Raw genomic sequence first — 23,890 nt, forward strand, 5'->3', positions numbered from 1 at the left:
GTGACAAAGGCGAAGAAAGAGCAGGTACAGTGCTATAGGACTCCTGCTGGAGGGAAACATGGTGGCCGCGTTGACCTTGAAGTATGGGCAGTGTGTGTGGACTTGGGGGTGAACCTGAGTGCATGAATTCCATGAAGAGAAATGCATAAGCTATCCAGATGCAGGGAAAACTAAGTGAAGAAGCAAAACCAGGCTATAGTTCCAGGAACAGATGCCGTTTTGGAATCAAGCATATAAAAATCTGGGGGGAAAAATGTGATGATAGTTGAGAACAAAATTGTGGATGCCTCAGTCTTTAAGGTTAGGGAGTTCAGAGTTGATTTTGTTATATGATTTGACTCCTGCTTGGAATAACATGTCCCCTGCCCTGAAATTCTGTGGTATTGTTAAGCTCAAGATGAACGAGTGTGTACATGAAGTACAAAGGTAGAGCTAGATGATGCCAGAATGAGGGGAGGGGGAAGAATGAGAGAGCATCAGGCATTTGATAAACAAGTATTTTTTTTCTTCCAGATTTGTATTTCTTTTAAAACACTTGTGGCCCATATTCATTATGACGTAAATATAGTAAATTCCTTCTCTTCGATCAGTTTCCCAGAGGTAATTATGTCCAGTATTTTTTTTCCTCTAAACTTAAAAATACATATTCCTTTAAAAAATGATATCCAGGATGTGATCTGTTCTGGAGAATGTTCCATGTGCACTAGAGAAGAATGTGTATTCTCTTGCTTTGGGATGGAATGTTCTGAATATACCTGTGATGTCCATCTGGTTCAGTGGGTCCTTAAAATACTTTATTTCCTTGTTGACCTTTTGCTTGGATGATCTGTCCATTTCAATGAGGGTGGTGTTAACATCCCCACTCTTATTGTATTTTAATTGGTGTATATAACTGGCTGCTCCCATGTTAGGGGCATAGATATTGAAAATTGTTAGATCTTGTTGGACAGACCCTTTGAGTATGATATAGTGTCCTTCCTCATCTCTTATTATAGTCTTTGACTTAAAATCTAATTCATCTGATATAAGGATTGCCACCCCCGCTTCCTTCTGATGTCCATTAGCATGGTAAATTGTTTTCCACCCCCTCACTTGAAATCTGGAGGTGTCTAAAGTAAGTTTCTTACAGACAGCATATTGATGGGTCTTGTTTTTTTAATGCATTCTGATACTCTGTGTCTTTTGATTGGGGCATTTAGCCCATTTTCATTCAGGGTAACTATTGAGAGATATGAATTTTGTGCCAGTGTATTGCCTGTAAGGTGACTGTTACTGTATGTTGTATCTGTTCCTTTCTGGTCTACTACTTTTAGGCTCTCTCTTTGCTTAGAGGACCCCTTTCAATATTTCCTGGAGGGCTGGTGTGGTGTTTGCAAATTCTTTCAGTTTTTGTTTGTCCTGGAAGCTTTTTATCTCTCCTTCTATTTTCAATGATAGCCTAGCTGGATGTAGTATTCTTGGCTGCATATTTTTCTCGTTTAGTGCTCTGAATATATCATGGCAGCTCTTTCTGGCCTGCCAGGTCTCTGTGGATAAGTCTGCTGCCAATGTAAGATTTCTGCCATTGTATGTTACCGTCTTCTTGTCCAAGTTGCTTTCAGTATTTTCTCTTTGTCACTAAGACTTGTAAGTTTTACTATTAGATGATGGGGTGTGGATCTATTTTTATTGATTTTGAGGGAGATTCTCTTCACCTCCTGGATTTTGATGCTTGTTCCCTTTGCCATATTAGGGAAATTCTCTCCAGTGATTCTCTCCAGTATACTTTTGCTCCCCTCTCTCTTTCTTCTTCTGGAATCCCCAATTATTCTAATGTTTCATCTTATGGTATCACTTACCTCTTGAATTCTCCCCTTGTGGTCCAGTAGTTGTTTGTCTCTCTTTTGCTCAGTTTCTTTATTCTCTGTCATTTGGTCTTCTATATCACTAATTCTTTCTTCTGCCTCATTTATCCTAGCAGTCAGAGCCTCCATTTTTGATTGTACCTCATTAACAGCTTTTTAAATTTCAACTTGGTTAAATTTTAGTTCTTTTATTTCTCCAGAAAGGGATTCTCTAGTATTCTATGAGTTTTTTCATGCCCAGGTAGCATCTTTATAATCATCATTCTGAACTCTAGTTCTGACATCTTACTAATGTCCGTATTGATTAGGTCCCTAGCCATTGGTACTGCCTCCTGTTCTTTTTTTTTTTTTTTTTTTGAGATTTTTCTGTGTTGTCATTTTATCCAGAGAAGAATAGATGAATGAGAGAATAAAATACTAAAAGGGTAGCAACAACCCCAGAAAAATATACACTAACCAAATCAGAAGAGACCTGAAACTGAGGGGAGAAGAAAGGGGAAAAAAGTGTGTGTGTGTGTGTGTGTGTGTGTGTGTGTATAATATATCTATATATATATAAAATATTACATATATGTAAACTCACATGCACACACACACTTTTTTTTTTTTTTTAGACTGCTGAATAGAACAGAGCCACACACTTGGTTTTTGGGTGTATTTTGGTCTGTTAGAAGAAACTGCCTCCCAAAATTATAAAAAAACAAAAACTTATATACTATATATATATATATACTCAAAACATATATACATACATAAATGCATATACAACATATACATATACAAAATATGTATATACAAAAATAAGGGTAATCACGATGAAGGGATGGAATAGGACTGTAAAGATGAAAATTAAAAAAGATTCTAAAAAAGGAAATGATAAGTTGGTTGAAAAAAGAAAAAAGAATGTGATCAAGTTGGAGACTAGAACAAAGCCATATGCTAGATTTATGGTATATTTGATCTGTTAGAAGAATCTGTATCCCCAAATTTTAAAGAAAAAATTTTCATGTATACAAAAAATAAGGTTAAATACAATGAGGGGATAGAATCTGGCTCTAACAATGAAAATTTAAAAAGATTTTTTTAAAAGTACTGATAAGATAGTTAAAAAAGGTTAAAATAGGAAAGAGGAAAAATAAAAAAATTAGAATAAGAAAAAATAAAATTTAAAAATTTAACTTTTTAAAAAAGGTTTTATTTATTTAAGAGAGAGAATGAGAGAGAGCATGAAAAGAGACAGGGTCGGTGGGAGAAGCAGGCTCTCTGCTAAGCAAGGAGCCCTATGGAAGATTCGATCCTGGGACTCCAGGATCATGACCTGAGCTGAAAGCAGTCACTTATCCAACTGAGCCACCCAGACACCCTAAAAAAAATTTAACTTTGAAAGGCTAAAGAATCATGGGGGAAAAGCCATGAAATCTATGTGCTGTATTTCCATAGCTCTGAAGTTTTCCAGTTATTGATCGGAGAACTTTGTCTTGGCTGGGTGTTCTCCCTGAACTGCAGGAGGGTGTGTTGCTGTGATTCTCAAATGCCTTTGCCGGAGGCGGAATTATGCCGCCCTTGCCAGGGGCCCTTCTAAGTAATCTCAGGTTCGCTCTGGGGACCTTTTTTTCCCTGAAGCTTTCCGTAGAGCTCTGGAGGACGGGAATGAAGATGGCGGCCTCCCAATCTGTGGCCGAGAGGAGCCGAGAGCTCAGGGGCCCACTCCTCAGTGTGCCGTCGGAGAAAAGCAGTCACTCCATCCTGTCTCCCTGGTCTCCAGCCATGCTCCAAGGTCACCTGGCCTGTGACCGAGCGTTTCTGTCTCTGGCGCAGGGCCCCATTTGGAGTCTCCAAACCCAGCAGATTCCTGCCCTGCGCTCCTGCTGCTCCTCCCAGAAAGAAGGTGAGTCTCCCAGATCTGCCGCTTGTGGGCTCCCTGCTAGAAGAGCATTGCTGTGACTGTGCCAGGGATCACGGTTTAAGGTAACCCTGAGCTGAGAGTACCCCCTCAGCTCTGTCTTTGTAGCCGGCTTCCCCGCTCGGATACCTGGCAGCTCTGCCACACTCAGACACCCCTGGTCTTTCTGTGATCCTGTGGTCCTGAGGCCACATTGTCCCCGTGAGGGCTCCACCCCACTTAGCCTCCAGACAGACGCCCTTAGCAGAGCAGACTTCTAAAATTTGTGATTTTGTGCTTCCTGTCTCTATTGCTCACCAGGAGATGGTTCCCCTCCCACCCCCGCCCACGGTTTATCTTCCCTTCACTTCTCTGCACACCTTAAACCATCCAGAAAGTGGTTGCTTTTCTGTTCCTAGAATTGTTACTCTTCTCTCTGATCTCCTATTGAGTCTGTAGTTGTTCAAATGGTTTGATAAATATGTAGATGAATTCCTGGGACCTGATGAAATTAAGGTCTCCGACTCCTCTGCCATCTTGGTCCTCCCACCTGAAAATGGCTTTAGCAGGAAAGGGAGTTGATTGGCTCACATAACTGAACGATCTCAGGGCTATTGGAATTCAGGCATAGTTGGATCCAGGGTGTTCAAGGTTATCAAGAAACTTTCTCTTTCTATGTATGGCCATTGCTCTTATTTGTATTGGCAACTTTCTCCAAGCAGGTTGCTCCCATGTGGTGGCAAAGTTTACCCCCAGAAGCCCTAGGTTTATGCTGTACAAGCTCAGTAGAACTAGATGAAAGAGAGTAACTTTCCCCAAGTTTTGCTTATAGTTTTTTGCATTATTCTGATGGGCAGGTTTCAGTCACATGCTCATCCCTAAATCTCTGGGGTTATGGGATTGTGATGGTCTCACTGGCCAGGCCCAAGATACATGCTCCCAGCTGGAGACTTAACCTTACCCAAACCATTGATTAGAAGTGGAGGGGGGTGTTTGTCCTTAGGAAAATCACAAGGCTATTAGAGGAATGAGAAATGGAATTCTGGACAGTCACAAACAACACATGTCTCCTATCATGTTCACATTATTAGCCTACTTGGGCCTTCTGCTCTAGTCAGTAAAGCACATATGATTATGAAATGATTGTCTCCTTGGCATAGTTCTCCCTGTGCATTCCTTTATACTTAGTATTTGATCGCACTAACACCATGAGAGGCTTTCTCTCAGAAACTTTGCAACTTTACTGTGGAAGCATTGAGAGATCTGCTCATTATCCTCAAGTACATTTTGGTAATTCTTAGGTTATTCTATATGTGTATACACATACTTACCTTTAATCCTCTGTATCTTCATTTAGGTAAATACTCAAATTCCCAAGGGAAGGAATCTACAGACAAAGGGGCTAAAATAGAACAGAAGGACAGTCATCCTTACTCTCCCACTTGTTCACCTCATGAAAATGAAAGGCTGAATTCAGGGAATTGATTTCATAATTCTCTTTAATAACATTACATTGGTAGAAAATATTTCAAGCCTTCTAGATCCATTGGTTCCCTGTGGCAAGATATACTGAAACCTCCATGTTCCAATCCTACTTGCATGATGATGTATGTTGTATGTATGCATATATTCATGTCATGTTCTTTTTCTTATTTTTTAAAATATTTTAAAAATTTATTCTAGGACTGAGAGAGACAGAGAGCACACAAGAATGGGGAGGGGCAGAGGCAGAGGGACAGACAGACTTCCTGCTGAATGGGGAGCCTGATGCAGGGCTGGATCCCAGAACCTGGAGATCATGACCTGAGCCAAAGGCAGATGCTCAACTAATGTAGCCACCCAGGTGATCCCCATGCCATGTTTTTCTTCTTCTTTTTTATTTTTTATTTTTATTTTTAAAATTTAACAGAGAGAGATCACAAGTAAGCAGTGAGGCAGGCAGAGAGAGAGGGGGAAGCAGGTTCCCTGCTGAGCAGAGAGCCTGATGCGAGGCTCGATCCCAGGACCCTGAGATCATGACCTGAGCCAAAGGCAGAGGTTTAACCCACTGAGCCACCCAGGCACCTCTGTTTTTCTAAAAAGACTATGGTCTGTTCCTTGGAGTGTTTCATCTTGTTAGTTGATGGGTGAAGTAGTACTCCACAGGTTTTGAACTTGTCTCCAACTTTTCCTGATTTTTCTCTCTTATACCTTTTTCCTGGTGCATTCTCAGTCTCCTCTTGCTCTCCCTTTCTTGATGTCTTTACCTCCTCACTCAACTTTTCTAACATTTCTGCTCCATATCTTGAGTTAATCAGTATTATAATAGATTCTACTGGACAATACTTTCTTTTTTTACATTCATAAAAATCTTTTAAAAGAATTCTTTATTTAAATTCAATTTAGTTAACACAGAGTATGTTATTAGTTTCAGGGGCAAAATTTAGGGAGTCATCAGTTGCATGTAACACTCAGTGCTCATTATGTCATGTGCCCTCCTTAATGCCCGTCACCCAGTTGTCCCATTCTCCCACCCACTTCCCCTCCAGCTTCTTTTTTTACATGCTTTACTTTTTATACTTCTTTCAAGGGAGTGTAGAAGAGCTGTCTCTTAAATCACTTGATCAAATACTTTCCTTAGTATATCCTGCAAGTCACATTTTCTTTCTCTCTTTTTTTAAAAATTTTATTTACTTATTTGACAGACAGAGATCACAAGTAGGCAGGGAAGCAGGCAGAGAGAGAAAGAGGAGGAAGCAGGCTCCCTGCTGAGCAGAGAGCCCGATGCGGAGCTTGATCCCAGGACCCTGAGATCATGACCTGAGCCGAAGGCAGAGGCTCAACCCACTGAGCCACCCAGTGCCCTGCAAGTCACATTTTCATAAATATCTTTAAAACAGGTGCTTTAATTTTTTCCACTTGTATTGAGACATAATCGATAAGCATCATTGTAAAAGTATAAAGCATAGAGCATAATGGTTGACTTACATTTATTATGAAATAACTACAATAATAGATTCGTTAATATCTACCATCTCCTAGAGATAAAACAACAAAAAAAAGAATGCCAAAAAAGGAAGAGAAAAACATTTTTTTTTCCTTGTGATGAGAACGGTGAGGATTTACTCTTTAAGGAACTTGCCTGTGTTTGCACAACAGTGTTAGCCTTGGTCATCACGCTCTTCATTACATCCCTAGTACTTACCACCTTGTAACTAGAAGTGTGGATGCTTTGTCTGCTTCATTCCAATTCCCCTTCCCTGTGGTTCCCACCTCTGGAACTGCATGTTCATCTCTTTTTTTTTTTTTTGAGTTTTTCTGTTGGTTTGTTATGGTTTTTTTTTTTTTAAAGATTTTATTTATTTATTCATTAGAGAGGGAGAGAGTGATGGGGAGGAGCAGAGGGAGAGGGTCAAGCAGACTCCATGTTGAGCATGGAGCTCAATGTGGATCTCAGTCCCACCATTGTGAGATCATGACCTGAGCTGAAATCAAGTTGGATGCTTTATTGACAGAACCACCCAAGTGCACTAGTTATTTACTTATTTATTTATTTTAATTTAATTTTTTTTAGAGATGAGAGAGTGAATGAATAAGTGGGGAGGAGGGTCAGAGAGAGTGGGAGAAGCAGATCCCCCACTGAGCAAGAAACCCAGTGCGGGACTCCATCCCAGGACCTTGAGACCATGACCTGAGCCGAAGGATGACCCTTAACTGACTGAGCCCACCCAGGCACCCTGGTTTATTGGTTTTTGGTAACACATATGAATGAGATCATATAATATTTGCCTTCCTCTATCTGACTTCTTATTTCAGTGAGCATCATGATTTCAGGAGTCATCCACGGTGATGGAAATGGTAGGATGTCCTTGTTTTTTTAAAAATTTTTTTAATGGTTGGGGTGCCTGGGTGGCTCAGTGGGTTAAGCTGCTGCCTTCGGCTCAGGTCATGATCTCAGGGTCCTGGGATCGAGTCCCACATCAGGCTCTCTGCTCAGCAGGGAGCCTGCTTCCCTCTCTCTCTCTCTCTGGCTGCCTCTCTATCTACTTGTGATCTCTCTCTGTCAAATAAATAAATAAAATCTTTAAAAAAAATATTAAAATTTTTTTAATGGTCAAATACTATGCCATTGTATGTGTGTATATACTTAGGTATCACACCTTTATCCGTGCATCTGTTGGACATGCAGTATGTATCCATGTGTTGACTCTTGTAAATAATACTGCTTACGAACATAGGAGTGAAGACAATTTTCAAGTGTCTGGTTTTGCTTGCTTTGGATGTGTTCCCAGAAATGGAATTATTGGATCAGGTGGTACTTCTATTTCTAATTTTCTGAGAAACCTCCATACTCCATAGTCTATAGCGGCAGAACCGATTTGCAATCTCACCACCAACAGTACACCGAGGTTGCCTCTTGTTGACATCCTCACCAGGACTGGTTATCTCTTGTCTTTTTGCTGATAATCATTCAGACAGGCATTAGGTGATATCTCACTGTGGTTATGATTTGCCTTTCCCTGATAATTAGAGATGCTGAGCATCTTTTTCATGTGTCTTTTAACCATCTGTGTATCTTCTTAGGAAAAATGTCTATTCACATCCTCTGCCTGTTTTGTGTGTTTTTGTTATTTTTTTTGATTGGACTATTTGTTTTTGTTTTTGGTGTTGCATTGTAGGAGTTCTTATACTTTTGGATAAAAACCCCTTCATCACATGCATTATTTATAAATACCTTCTCCCTTTCAATAGGTTGCCTTTTCATTTCACTGGTGATTTTCCTCATTGGGCAAAAAGCTTTTTGGTTTGATCTATTTCCAGTTGGTTATTTTTGCTCTCATTGTTCTTGCCTGGGCAAAGCATCCCATTTGATTTACATTTTCTTAATGACTAGTTGAACATCTTATCCCACACTTGTTTCATGTATCTTGTTGGGGAAAAAGATGTCCTTCAGGCATTTTGCCTATTTTTAATTGGGTTATTTGTGGGTATTTGTGTGTGTGTGTGTGTGTGTGTGTGTGTGTGTGTGTTTTGCTATTGAATTGTTGAGGTCTGTGTTTTGGATAAAAACTCCTTATCAGATTTATGATTGGAAAATACTTTTTCCTCATTCCATAGGTTCCAAGTGTTCCCACTTGGTTGGTTGATTGATCTGCTGTGCAGAAGCTTTTACTCTTTTGGAGTCCCACTTAATTATTTTTTTTTTGTTGGATTGCTTGTGCTTTAGGTATCCTATAGAAAAAAAATCATAGCTAAGAGCTGTGTCAGCCTATCCCTATGTTTTTTAATAGGAGTTTTCATGGTCTCAGGTCTTACATTTTTGGGTTAATTTTTGTGAGTGGTATAAGATAGAGATTTAGCTTCCTTCTTTTATGTCCAACTATTCAATTTTTCCAGCACCATTTATTAAACAGAGTGTTTTTTCTCCATAAGAGTGTTCTTGATTTTCTTGTCAGGTAATAGCTGACTATAGATGCTCAGGTCTACTTGAGCGTTTTGATTCTATTCTGTTGATTTTTTTTGGTCTATTTTTATGCCAATACCATCTTGTTTTAATTACTATAGCTTTGCAGAATAGCTTGAAATCAGTAAGTGTGATGCTTCTTGTTTTTTCAAGATTGCTTTGATTTCCCATAAACTTTAGGATTATTTTCTTTTCTACGTCTTTTAAAAATGTCACCAGAATCTTAATAGGGAAAGACCACACAGTTTTTAATGAATCTCTAAAAGATTAGTAGGAATGGAAATTACTGAAATTTCTATGTTCTTTCTTTGTTTTCTTTGTTCAGGATAGGTTGTAATCATCCTGAGCGAGCAGAGAATAGGTTTTGCTAAGTTGTTCCTAAAAATGGAATCCAAATATGGGTTAGTATAGAAATGTTCGTGAGCACCTATTTGATGTTTTTTCAAATTTCACAAATAAGTATATGAAAAATGATTTTTCCAATAAGACATTTCTGGGGATGGTTTTTTTTTTATATCATGGTGGGGGGGAAATTACAACAATAACAGAACACAACCTTCTTTGTGAAACTTCCACTCCAAGCAAATATTTCCCCCAAATAATTCCAAAATATCACGAATTTCATTGTGATTTGCTGGAAAATTATGAACCTATGAGTTGTTTATTTACTAATATCAAAAGAAATACAGAATGAAAGATTAAACATCAGGGTATTACAGCAAATCTTAAATAAAACCACATGGTTTGACTTTTTTTCTAAAAAAAAAACCACGTTTGAATGTTAGTTGGATAAAGGTTATGTTCAAACACTCTTGATTAGCACTGGGCCTCTTTTTTAAACTTAATTAGATTAATTTCAGTGTTTCAAAATTCACCGTTTATGCACCACTCCCAGTGTTCCATGCAATTCGTGCCCTCCTTAATACCCACCACTGGTCTTTTTAATCTTAAAGTCTCCATATTAATGTGCCTCTCTGCGAGGGGATAGTAAAGGTAGATTGAGGTTTAAAGAAAAGCATGAAAATGAATGTATCAACAGGCAAGTTGAGCTTCAGAACAAATTGCGAGTAGAAGTGATTTTTCTTCCTCTTTCTCTGGCAAGGAAGGGGATTAGGAATGGAACTGAGTACACCTGCTGAGGTACTGTGGTGATGGTCCGGGTATTCTCTTGGTGGGAGCTTGAGAGCTGTTCATGGTGAACACAGGGTATTTATTTTCCTGACATGACAGAAATACATCATTATGAAGTATTCAGTATTTAGATTCTGGTCTTTCGTATCTTAATAACTCAGAGTCACATCTTGTAGGACATAATTAGCCAAGAATGAAGAGAAAAAGCCTTGCTCAACAAAGCTTACAATCCTATGGGAGTAGTTAGGAAGACTTACTTTTGACTTCTCTCCCCTCTTTTTCTCTTATTTAAACTGTGACTTGACAAAATCCTAGCTACATAAGCTAAAAAGCAAAGCCAAATAGACCAAAACTGCATTGCATTTTTGTGACCTGGTTGAAAAAAATGAGTATTTTATTTTAAAGATTTTATTTATCTGAGAGAAATCTCAGATTATCTGAGAGAGAGTGTGTGCATATGCCTGAGAGCATAAGCAGGGGTGAGAGGCAGGGGGAGAGGGAGAGGCAGACTCCCCACTGAGCCAGGGAACCTGACTCAGGGCTCCATCACAGTGCCCTGGGATCGTGACCTGAGCTGAAGGCAGAGGCTTTAACCCACTGAGCCACCCAAGCGCCCCCAAAAGGCGTATTTTAAAACTTATTTTCCTAATACAGTTTTCTAATCAATAATCAGTTATTTGCAAAGATACATATAATCAGTATAATGTGGACTGTAAGATGATGAATGATCCTGTGTCCTAACCATAGGAACAAGACTATTTCCCGTAAACTCACAAGGTGGTCTTGCATTTTCTCTGCGGAGACCGGCAGTAAATCATGTACAAAGGCTGCCCAGAACATACTTGTACACGTATACAGGTGTCAGATAAAGAGAAGAATACTTTGTTGCATCAGACATTTGCTAATGAGGACTGAAAACCTTAGCGACGGTCTGAGTGGTCATGAAGCCAGATCTAAAGTCCCCAGAAGTGTTAGCTACTGCTTCACCAGTCACAGGAAGCGGGAAAACAGACCGCGTTGGATCTGGGATTAAAAAGGGGATGGGGACCCTATCCCAAAGCACAAGCTTTTCTTAGAGAACCACTACTGAAGGTTTCTGCCGGGAGTGGTATAATTATTTTACCCTGTGGTAGAAAATTTCTAAATTTCTTGCCAAGAGTTCTCCGGCAGTTTTTCATTATTACACAGTCCTTGAATGCCTCAAGATCGTCCCCACATGCCGTCGTGTCTTTAATGCACCTAAAAAGTTCATAAATGAGGATCATGTACATGCATGGAAAATAGAGCTAAACACCCACTTCCATAAAACAAGCTCACTCGGGTTTCTGTGAAATCCTTAAGTCCCGTTCCAACAGCACACTAGACTTGGGGTCGGTCTGCCTTGGCAGTGGATCTGTTGCCCTGCCTTTCCAGCCCCAGACTTGCCCTAGTGGTCCAGACAGAAGTGAAAACAGATCTTCCTCGAGAGTCTGTCAGATGACCAGGGACTTCAACGCCAACAGAATCGGGCTGCATCTCTAGTAACGAATTATCATCAGTTGTCACATTGACAGCTGGGGGCCACATGGAGCCAACCAGCTGCCCCGGGTGGGACAATGCCGTGTTTGTTCTAAGCCCGCGGGGTGAGTCTTGCTGTGTGTAAAGTCGCAGCATTTGGACCACCATTTGCTTCCGCAAGAGACGCTTCATGACTTGGGTGTCAGAACTATGGCAACCCTTTGGGACCAGTGAATGCCTAGTAAATAGCATGAGAGGATTCCTTAGCTGGGAGCGGAGAGAACAGGAAATGATCAGAGGGCAAGGGGAAGTAAAAGATGACTCCCCATAGACTGGCATGAATGTGGGAAGTTGGTGGAAGACTGACTTCATCATTTCACCTATTTGGAAATTGACCTAGGGGCTCAAGGCAGGAGCCCCTGTGACAGTTTGTCATAAATTCTGTCTTATCAGATTGCAACAGATGTAATTAAGGGAGTCTGGCCTGTTACTAGATCTTACTGATCTGTGAATTAATGGATGATATTCTCCATGCAATATCTGGTCCCCTTACCTTTTTCTTCTTCTTCTTCTTCTTCTTTTTTTTTTTTTTTTTAAGATTTTATTTATTTATTTGACAGAGCGAGATCACAAGTAGGCAGAGAGGCAGGCAGAGAAAGAGAGGAGGAAGCAGGCTCCCCGCCGAGCAGAGAGCCCGATGCGGGGCTCGATTCCAGGACCCTGGGATCATGACCTGAGCCGAAGGCAGAGGCTTTATCCCACTGAGCCACCCAGGCGCCCCACCTTTTTCTTTAAATAGCAGCCACACAGAAGAATAAGGGACCAGAAGAAACCTCTGCATTGGAGGGAACATAGTGAATTCCGAAAATCCTGCATTTGCTCAGTCACCCAAGCAAAAGTTCTCAGACTGGAGAGGCCGGGGGCTAATATATTCATAATCTTAAAGGAAGTTCAAGAAACGGGATGCTGCCTCTGTCCTAAACTCCCTATTGCTGCTTAGGATCGGCCTATAAATGACTTAAAGTATTTTTGCCTGTTGGACAGAGACTCTGTTCCTATTCATAGGATGTTCTTTAGATAAACTCCTTGTTTATCTCTCCGCCTGGCTCCTATATTCTTAGGAGTCATGCTTTATGAATGGAGGATTAATTCCAATGAACGCTGGACTGGGGATGGGAAGGAATCCAAGGGGTCAGTTCTGAGTTCACAGCATTCTCTCATGCCCTTTTTCTTTTTTTGGATCAGATTTATCTGAAGCAAGATCCAGCAGTGTTTGTGGATCGGGCTAGTGGCTGCAAGCTTCTTTGTGAAATGATCGCGCTCACGGATGCCAGAATTTATTAAATCTCCCTCCAGGACCGCTTTGTAGTTAACATTTAAAATTGTTTGAAAATTCAGGAACGTGTCCATAACGAGCTGAACTCAGGATCTGCGTGCCTGCCTGTTTACTCGGCACATGAGCTCTCAAGTGGCTTTCAAGCTCGTACGTGGACACGTGGATTCGCGTTGAGGAAGACTCTTTGAACTACTAGTCACCTAGGATTTGAGTTGGAAAGAGACGCTGTCACCTTGAGCAAATTCTAGTAAACATGGCAATTTCGCTTGTCTTTTAGTATTTCTTTGCCTGGTTTCGATTTGACATTCCTCTGACATGAATTTGAAAAGTATTTCTCAGCTTTGTAAAGCTCGCATCAACATCTGTTCACCACTGTAACCGTCGAGAGTTACGTGGAAATTTGAAATGTAAATCAGGTATCATTTTCTGTTACCACTTTCAATTAAGAAGAAGTAGCGGGATGTTCTAAGGCAATCGGTGTGAGCAGAAGGGTTGTCACTTGGATCCCTTTTTCCCTGGAATTGAAAGGCGTGCTGGTCAATGTCACTTTCTCCTGTGTTGTCATTTTGGGTCTTTGTTTTGTAATAAAAAATAAGGTCTTGCTCCAGAGTACTTCTCCTGATAGGAAACACTCAAAACTTGATAGTATCAGGCAATCTATTGTCTTTGCCCCTACATTTTATGATGGGGTATACTCGTGTTTTCGATGAAAGTTAACTGAATTAAATGGTACACCATTTCAGGGGTGCTTGGGTGGCTCAGTGGGTTAAGCCTCTGCCTTCAGCTCAGGTCATGGTCTCAGGGTCCTGGGATGGAGCCCTGCATTGGGCTCTCTGCTCAGCAGGAAGCCTGCTTCCTCCTTCTCTCTGCCTGCCTCTCTGCCTAGTTGTGATCTCTCTCTCTCTCAGTCAAATAAATAAATAAAATCTTAAAAAACAAACAAAAAACCAGTGGAAAACTAGACTAGATCCTGGTCATGAACAGGAAGGCTTTTTACTCAATGGCTCTGTATTTTAATCTCCCGATGGTTCTAAGTTCATCTTTTGTTCCTCTGAACCAATGAAATATATTGAGAAAATCTCTGTTAAACCAGTGAGCTCAAGGAAATGAGGACCTAAGTGAATGATGACTCCATATCAGCTGGAGGGGTTGGGCATGTCAGAATAGAGGCATGCTGAAATTGATGGATATAGGTTGTCTATGATTAAAGTAAAAAGGTCATAAAGGCTGTGATTTTAAGTTTGTATATTTCAACTTATTTCTAGACCTCGATCTCTTTTATGGTCACTGGGGAACCTGGATATTACCCTAAAGTCAGTTAATAGGTGGTAATATGCACTTATCACATTTTGGCTCTAATCAATAGAATCTACTGGTGGACTTTGGTGTCAGACAGCCCTGGCTTTGCAATTACTGTCAACACTTAAAATGTTTCCTCATGCGAAAATGGTCATAATGATCCTTTGCTTTTAGGGTTGGAAAGTATTACAACATAGGAGATGTGAAAAGTGTTTCGCCCAGTTTCTAAATGCATAAGAAAGAGTGAGCTATTAACCAGACAACTCTGAGTGGTTCTCTCTGGTCAGGGTGACCATGTAATCTATCATCTAAGTCAGGGACCTTTGGAAAATGAAAGCAGAAGCAATTCATAATTACACTGGGGCACCTGGCATAAGCCAGAAGTACAAGCCCACGTGGGGCTACAGTCACCCTATTCCTGCCACACGCATCCTAAAGAAAGTAGGTTTTGCTACACGTTAAAGAGAAGCGATACATCATCTTTTCTTGGAGTTGTTATTGAAATGGCAACTGAAGGGGTGCCTGAGTGGCTCAGTAGGTTGGGCACCTGCCTTTGGCCCGGGTCATGGTCCAGGGTCCTGGGATCGAGTACCATGTCAGGCTCCCTTCTCAGTGGGAAGCCTGCTTCTCCATCTCCTCCTCCCTCTGCTCATGTGTGTTCTCTCTTTCTCTCTAAAATAAATAAAATATTTAAAAAAAATGGCAATTGGACGGTTTTAAAAATCCACTTAATAGTTTGTGTTGCAAGGATAAGAAGATAATAATTAAGAGGGGAAAATTTTATTGGTGCTAGCTCTCTAAAACTCAACATGGAGAGAAGAGTCCAGTGAGGAAGATGGTGTAGTGGGAGAGGACTCCTGCAGGGTCTTTTGTAGGACAGAACTGCTCCAAGTATGGTTTTTTTTCAGCATTGGCATTACCTCAGAACTTGTCAGAAATGCAAATTTTGGGGTCTCCTTTCACACCCATTGAATGGGAATATCTGGGTCTGGTGCCCAGGAATCTGTTTGAACAAGCTCTTCATACATTCTCTGTAAGCTCAGGATTGAGAAGCACTGTTCTAGGAGATCCAGATATTTCTGAAGTTGGAAAAGCAGCCTTAAGTGGAGGTCAACCTCCTTATTATAAATAAACTAAAATATAATAAAAAATATTATAAATAAATTTAAAAAATTATTTGAGGGCACGCAGGCATGCACATGAGAAGAGGGAGAGGCAGAAACAGACACCCCACAGAGCAGGGAGCCAGGGATAATGACCTGAGCCAAAAGCACATGCTTATCAGACTGAGGGACCAGGCTCCCCAAGAAAGGAAGTCTTGATGGAGGTTAAATATATTAATTAAATCCACAAAATTAATGTGGGGGAACTTAGAGGTACAGTTGGGGTCTTTCCATTTTCTCTTTTTTTGCTCCTTATAGAAATGGGTGCATGTCTACTCATGACCAAATAGCCCTTTTAAAGGACTTTTGAACTCAGTCCATAATGAAGGGCAAATCTACACTAACGAGTATCTTGTTCTAGTCTGCAAATGGAAAATCGTTGAAAATACACTAACAGTATATGAAAGGTTGGTGGTTTTCACCATGAACTATGTTTCTTCTTGGCCCCGATGAATATCTGTTGCTCTAAGTCTGATACTCACGTGTTTTAAATGAAATACATATGCTTTATAGATATAGAGACAAGAGTAAAAAGAAGTGTGACAGAAATTAAGATAGTGGGCACCATAATGAGGATGTTAGTCTGCTGTATGGCTTACATGGTTTGATGGGGAAAAGATAAACCATAGAGTCAGAAAAATACAGCCTGTACCTTAGGATAATAATTACACTTGCCATTGTTTGACTGCGAGTTCAATGTGAATAAACAGAGGGTTTCATGTGCATTACTTTATCCTTGGAGTTGTCGTATGATGGAGGTAATGGCATTATTTCAGCTTGAAAAACAAGCAAATATTTAAAGATAAAGGCAGGTTAAATGGATGTCCTACGTTTGATAACGTAAACCACGATTTTACATATTTAGTTTGATGACCTCTACCCCAGCCTATATCAAACAATGACCACAGTACAAGCAACCATTTAGGGTTGCTCCCCAACAGATGCATAAAATACAGCATAATGAGACAAATTTCCAACAAGGAAAATGAGGGAATGTGGTCACTGGTTAGGAAAAGAGAAGCCAGAGAAGAGAGAGTGCACAAAATAAAGGTAGTAAAATGAGCCCCTTTATTAAAAATCATCACATTAGCAACTAATACGGAAGGATAACATAACTTGAAAGATTCATAGAATCCATAAAGTGTAAAAATGGAGCAACTTTGAGAAAAACTACTTCCGCAGATACTGAGAACAGAAATCAATTCCTCTAAGGGACTTCATACTTAATAATTGTATTAATCTCTGACATGTAATCCAGTACTTGCTTCCATGATCCCATTTAATCATGACAGAAAACTGGGAGTTAGTCTAAGAGAGAATATGGGCAAGCTGAGGCAAAGAAAAGTTAAGGGAACTGCTTCTCGATGTGCAGCTACGAAGTGGTGGGACTGGGATTCCAACCCAGATCTATTCTGGGTGGCCAGCCCATTCTCTGAACTACGACATCACACCCCTCTTGAGAACTTCTCTACTGTGTATGCCGGAATACCTTGAGACGGGAGCTTTCTGCTTCTCACAGTTCCCCTCAGTAGAGTACCATGAAATCATTTCAGGCACAATTACACTACAGTAATCCTGGTGGGACCCAGGGTAGCAGAAATCAAAAACTTAGTTCGTGTGCCGAACACTTCTTGGGACAGAGCTGCACAGTGGGCTGGACATTCTGGTTAATGGTGTGAATGATGGTGATACAGTGAAGACCCCCTAAGTCCCCAGTGCAACCAGTGTGTCTGGGGTGGCCATAGCCAAGTACCTGAGCCGTGACCCAGGTGGATGGTGGGAATCAAGGACATCAGCTCTGATTGGCCGCCTCAAATTCCCTGAGCCTGCTTATGGAGACACTGTCACCTTGCCATACTTGGAGTTCACTTGGAGAATGCACCATTCCTAATCTATAAGGAGAGCACCATGGAATTGCCGGAGGCATTGGCATTCTTGTACACTGACCGCTTGTGGCCACTCAGATGGAGGGAACAGTTAGGGAGGTATAGGACAGGGTAGACGTTTCTGGCAAGCACAGAAAGGGGAGTATCTAAATATTTTTCTTCTCACGTAACAAATACTCCTGTTTGTCATTGATGTGCCCTTCCAACTAGCAGTCTAGTGATGCCAACATACTGCAAATGAGAACTTCATTAAAAACAAAAACTTGCTGTAGAGAAGTGTGATTGCATTTGAAATTCTACATTACATTGGATAATGGAAGAAAGACAAGATCCGTGAGCTTCTTGAACTAAAAATGTCAACTGTTGTAAATTTCTTAAAGGATCTGAGAAAGTCTTACACTTGTTTTTTTGGCTTTCTGTTAACAGCTTTATTGAGATATAATTGACAAAACCAACTCTACTTTTTTAAGTGTCTCATTAAATATGTTTAACATATGCCCTGTGAATATCACCCCCAAATGTCCTCCCATCCACTTGGAATCCTTCCTTCCTGCTCCTCAATCCTCCTTCCTCTCCTGGCAACCACTGATTTGTTTCCATCCTTCGGATCAGCTGGGATTTTCTACAGCCCGTGAGTCAACTGCTTGTTTGTGCAAATAAAGTTTTATTGTTACACAACTGTGTTTATTCATTCATGCATTATCTCTGACTCCTTTTTCTCTCCAGTATCAGAGCTGAGTAGTTGCAACAGAGTCCAAGTGACGTACAGAGACTCACTATGAGAGCCTTTATAGGGAAAGTTTAACCTCTAGTCTAGAGTTCTTTATGACTGGAATGCTAAGGTATGTCCTTTTCAGGGTCTGCCTTCTTGCACTGGCATACTAATTTGGAGATTCATGCATGTTGTAGTGTATATGAATTTTTTTTTCTTTGTATGACCAAGTAATCTATTTTATGGATATACCAAGACATTTATTCTTCCACGTATTTATGTGTATTTGAGATAGTCTTGAGATAGTTTGGGGCTATTATAAATAAAGGTATAGTGACCTTTCAATACAAGACTTTGTGTGGTCATATTCTTCATTTTCAGATAAATACCTAGGAGAGGACTGATTGGATCATATGATAGGTACATGTTCGACTTAGTAAGAAACTGTTAAATGTTTTCCAAGTGGTGGTGCCATTTTTCTATTTCCGCCAGCAGTGTATAAGACCTGGTCCCTCCAGGGGCGCCTGGGTGGCTCACTTGGTTGAGCAGCTGCCTTTGGCTCAGGTCATGATCCCAGGATCATGGGATCGAGATTCGCATTGGGCTCCCTGCTTGTTGGGGAGCCTGTTTCTCCCTCTCCTTCTGCCTGCCACTCTGTTTACTTGTACTTTCTATCTCTCTGTCAAGAAAAAATCTTAGGGGAAAATCTTAGGGGGAAAAAAAGAAAAAGACTTGGTCCCTCCATATCCTCACCACTGCTTGGAATGGTCAGTTTTTTAAAAAAATCACAGTACTAAAGAGGACCGTATGTAGTGGCTTCTCGCAGTTTTAATTTACATTTTGTTAATTACTAATGATCAAGTTTTCTTGTGAATTTTTACCATTTGTGTGTGTGTGTATGTGTATGCAGTATCTATTCAGATCTTTTGCTTACTTTATTGGGTTTTTAATTTTCTTATTACTGGGATTTGAGGGTTCTTCCTGTGCTCCGGATACAAGTTTTTTTTTTTTTTTTTTTTTTTTTTTTTTTTTCCAGATGGATAATTTGCACATACCCTCTTCCTGACTATAGCTTATCTTCTCTTTTTCTTAAAAGTGTCTTTTGAAAGCAGGAGTTTCAGAAATTGGTGAAGTCCAGTTTATCAATTTATTCTTCATGGATCATGGCTCTGAAGTTATTTTTAAGAAATCTTTACCTAGCTCAAGGTTACAGAGGCTTTCTCTTGTGCCTTTTTTAAAGCAGTTCTATGATTTGACAGTTTACATTTAGATCTGTGATTCATTTTGAGTACATTTTTGCATATGGTGAGAAGTGTGGATAGTTCTTTTTGTTTGTTTGTTTGTTTTATTCTTTTCTTCTCACATATAGCTATTCAATTGCTCCCATAACATTGGTTAAAAAGACTACCTACTGAAGTGACTTTTCCATTAAAAAAAAACAAAAAACTCATTTGTCTTTCTGCATGGGAACATTTCTGACCCTCTATTCTGCTGCATTTATTTATTTATTCACAGATGCCTTCATAACTATAGATTTTTAAGTTTTAAAACAAGGTCGCTCTGACCCTCTACATTTATACTTCTTGAAAATTGTTTTGGGGTTTCCATGTGACTTGTACTTCCACATGAATTTTAAAATTAGGTTGTCTGTTTTTATAAGAAATAAAGCCTGTTGCGTTTTGATCGGGCTTTCATGAAATCTACAGATCAATTCCATGAGAAGTGAAATTTTAACAGCATTATGACTCTTGATCTGGGACTTCATTTATTTAGGTCTTATTTAATTTCTCTCAACAATGTTTCATAGTTCGCAACATGCAGGCCATTTCACATTTTAAAAAAAATCAGATTGATTCTTAAGTATTTCACATTTTCTGTTGCTATACTATATAATAATTTCTGTTGTTGCTCATATGTAGAAATACCAGTGATTTTTGTCTGTTGGTCTTGTAACTTCATAAACTGACTTTTTGGATCTAGTAGCTTTTTGTGGATTCCAACTGGCTTGCTACACAGAGGTCAATATGAACCATGAACGAAGACTATTTTTATGTCTCCATTCAGGATGTATTTTATTTATTTTTCTCACCTGATTGCTCTTGTCGGAACTTGAAGTATGGTGTTGAATGACTGTAGTGAGAGCATATATGTCTTTGGCCTTCCCCTCATCTTGGGGGATAATCATTTAGCTTTTTACCAGTAAGGGTTAAATTAGCTATAGATTTTGCTTTGGAGCTTGTTTGTTTGTTTGTTTTAGGTGCCCTTTACCTAGTTGGAGGAAATGCTTTTCTATTTCTGGTCTGTTTAGCTTTTGTCAGAATTGAGTGTTGGTTGTTTTCAAAGGACTCTTCTACATATACGTAAACGCCTTGGCATGGGTTGATTTAAAAAAAAAAATAAATGTTAAACAAATGTAATCTTGGGATAAACCTCACTTTGATGTTTAATGTTTTTTATATAGAGTTGCATTTGAGTTAGTAAAATTTTGCTCAGAATATCTGCATCTATATGCATGAGATCTCTAGGTCTGTGGCATTCTGTTCTTGTGATGTCTTTTTCTTCTCTGGAGAGGAGTTAATGACAGCCTCACAAGATGGTACTGAGATGTGTTCCCTCAAGCTCAGTTTGCTGAAACAAAATAAGTAGGTATTTTTTTTTTTCTCAAATATTTGGTCATATTACAAGTGAAGCTCTCTGGGCCTATGTTTTTCTCGGTGCCCATGTTTTTACCATGTACCCAATTTCTTTCTTAGATATGAGTCTATTGAAGGCTTTCTATGTCTTCTTGAGTGAGCTTTGTAGTTGGTGTCTTTCCAGGAGTTTGTTCATTTCATTAAAGTGTTCAAATGTATTGAAGAAAGATTGTTAATAATACTCTTTTACTAACCTGTTATTATTTGTAGAATGTGTAGTAAAATTCCCTCTCTCATAAATCATATTAGCAGTCTATATCCTCTGGCTTTTTTTTCTCCTGGCCAGTGTCGCTAGAATTTTTATCTATCCTGTCTACTTAGCTATTCTCAGTAAAATTGTTTCCTTTGCTTATCTCATTGCTTTCCTTTCTTCTATTCTGTTAATTTTCACTTTAATTTTTATTATTTTCTTTCTTCTATCTGCTTTGGATTTAATTTGCTCTTTTCCTTGTTACTTAATGTGGAAACCAAGGTCATTACTATGAGACCTTTCTTCTTTTCTAAGGTAGACTAGTGCTATTATGCCCCCCACTGAATACTATTCTACTGGTATCCCACTAATGGACATACATTGTGCTTTCACTTTTATTCAGTTCAAAATATTTTCTGTATTGCTTTTTGATGTTCCAGCCATTGAATTTTGGGAAGGGTTGGTTTACAAATATTTAAGGATTCTTAAAGATAATTATGCTGTTAACTTCTACTGTAATCCCACTGTGGTTTAAGACCATATTTTACATAAATTATTTAAAATTTATTGAAATCTGCTTTTTGGTTTAGATTATGGTCAAAGTAATTGTTTCCTGTGCACTTGAAAACCACATGTAAAAAAACCAAAAAACTCTGTTCTGCTCTTATTGTGTATTTTGCGAATGGCAATTGGGTCACATTAGTTGATAGGGCTTTCTTTACTGACTTTCTGTCTACTTCTTCTGTCATTTACTGAGAGGGAGTTACCAAAACCTCTGACTAGGACTGTTGAACTGATATATTTCTCTTTCTATTTCCTTCAGTTTTGGTTTTACTTATTTTGGAGATCTAATATTGGTAAATGTAAACATGTAGGATTAATATGCTTCCTTGATAAACTGACCCTTCATCATTATGAAGGACTTTTTTTGTTTCTGATAATACTATTAATTCTCCATTCTACTTTGGTGCTAGTGTAAACTTCCCAGCTTTATTTTAATTGGTACTCATATGATAGACACTTTTCTGTCCTCTTATTTTCACCCAGTATAACCTATTTTTACATTGTGTTTGTCTTCTAAGCATCATATACGGTCTCCTTTTTAAATTCAGTTTAACAATCTGACTTTGCATGGGGGTGTTTAGATTGTTTACACTTAATATTATGGATAAGCTAAGATTTAATGTTGCCTTCTTGGTATTTGTTCTCTACTTGTCCCAACTGTTCTTTGTTCACTCTGTGTTTAATTCTGGATTATTAAAATTTTTTTTAATCTTTATATCCTTTTGAGGGTTATTAGCTATAAATATTTGGCCATTTTAGTTACTTCTTTGGGATATTTAGTCTACGACTTTATCTCCATTTACCTTTAAACAATGTTCCATCACTTCATGCACTGTATGAGAATCTTACAATCAAAAATTTCATTTCCCATCATGGCCTTTATATTTAAACAATTATTTTTAAAATATATTAAAAAATACACAACTGTGGTATAGGTTTACCCATGTAGTTATTATCCCTTGTGCTTGTCACTTGTTTGCATAGATTTATAGTCCAGGTGGTAAAAATTTAACTCCATTTATAGTATGTGATGTGTGAGTGATGATTTCTTTCAAGTTTTCTGTCTGAGAATGTTTTGAATTTGTCCTTATGAAAGACATTTGTGCTGGATATAGAATTCTATGTTGAGAGTTTCCCCCCATCTTCTTCTGGTATTAGAAAGTGTTCCATGGTGTTTTCACTTGGATTATTTCTGATAAGATACCCATTATCATGGTAATTTTTCTTCCTCTGTAGTAAATACCTTATCTCTGGCTGCTCTTAAGAGTCTCTTTTTAAAACTGGTTGTGAGCAGGTGATTTTATTGTTCTTGGTGTATTTATCTTCATGATTGATGTACTTGGAGCTAGTTGCACTTACTCCATCTATGGATTTATAGTTCATAAATTTTGAAAAAAAATCACATTCTTTACAAATATTTTTTTGTCTACCATCTTTCTCTTCTCTTTCAGAGACTCCAGTTACATGTATACTGGGCTTGCCGAAATTTCCCCATATTTCACTGATAATCTTTGTGCTTTTTAAATTGATTTTTGCTCTGCCTGTTTTTTTTTGAATAGATTCAATGGCAGTATTTAACAGCTGACTAATCTTTTCTTTGGTAATGCCGAGTCTGGTACTAATCCCATCTGGTGTATTTTTTTCTTCTTCAGACAGAGTAGTTTATATCTTTTCGTGGCTTGATTTGAGTGCTTTTTATATATTCTACATCTGTACTTAACTTCTACAAAATGTGTGGAATACAATTATAATAACCATTTTCATGTTCTTGCCAACAAGTTCTGACATATGTTTTAGTACTTAGTCTGTTTTGATTAATTATTGTCCTCATTTTAGTTTCTCCTTTGCATGCCTGGTAATCTTTCATTGGATGCCAAACCTTGTAGCTGTTAATTTTTGGATGCTGAATATTTTTATATTCCTATAAATTTTGTCATGCTTTTTTTCTGGGAAGCTGTTAGATCCGATTGAATCATGATTTTTAGGATTTGCTAGGTGGGTCCAGAACAGTGTTTCAGTTTAGGGTCAGCTGTTGTCTATTAGTGGCAATAGATTGGCCACTAATCTATTAGATTAGTGGCCAATCTAATAGATTAGTGGCCAACCTTTCTCATTCTTGCCAATGCCCTATGAGCTATTAGTTATCTTTTATTCTTTTAGATGGTTTTCTACCTGGCTGGTCTCTAATTAATATTTGTGATAGTCATAAACGACTCTATGCAATCCTTTCCTCCCTGCTATCCCGTCTAC

Source organism: Meles meles, chromosome 3 (genome assembly GCF_922984935.1).
Source record: "Meles meles chromosome 3, mMelMel3.1 paternal haplotype, whole genome shotgun sequence".
NCBI lineage: Eukaryota > Metazoa > Chordata > Mammalia > Carnivora > Mustelidae > Meles > Meles meles.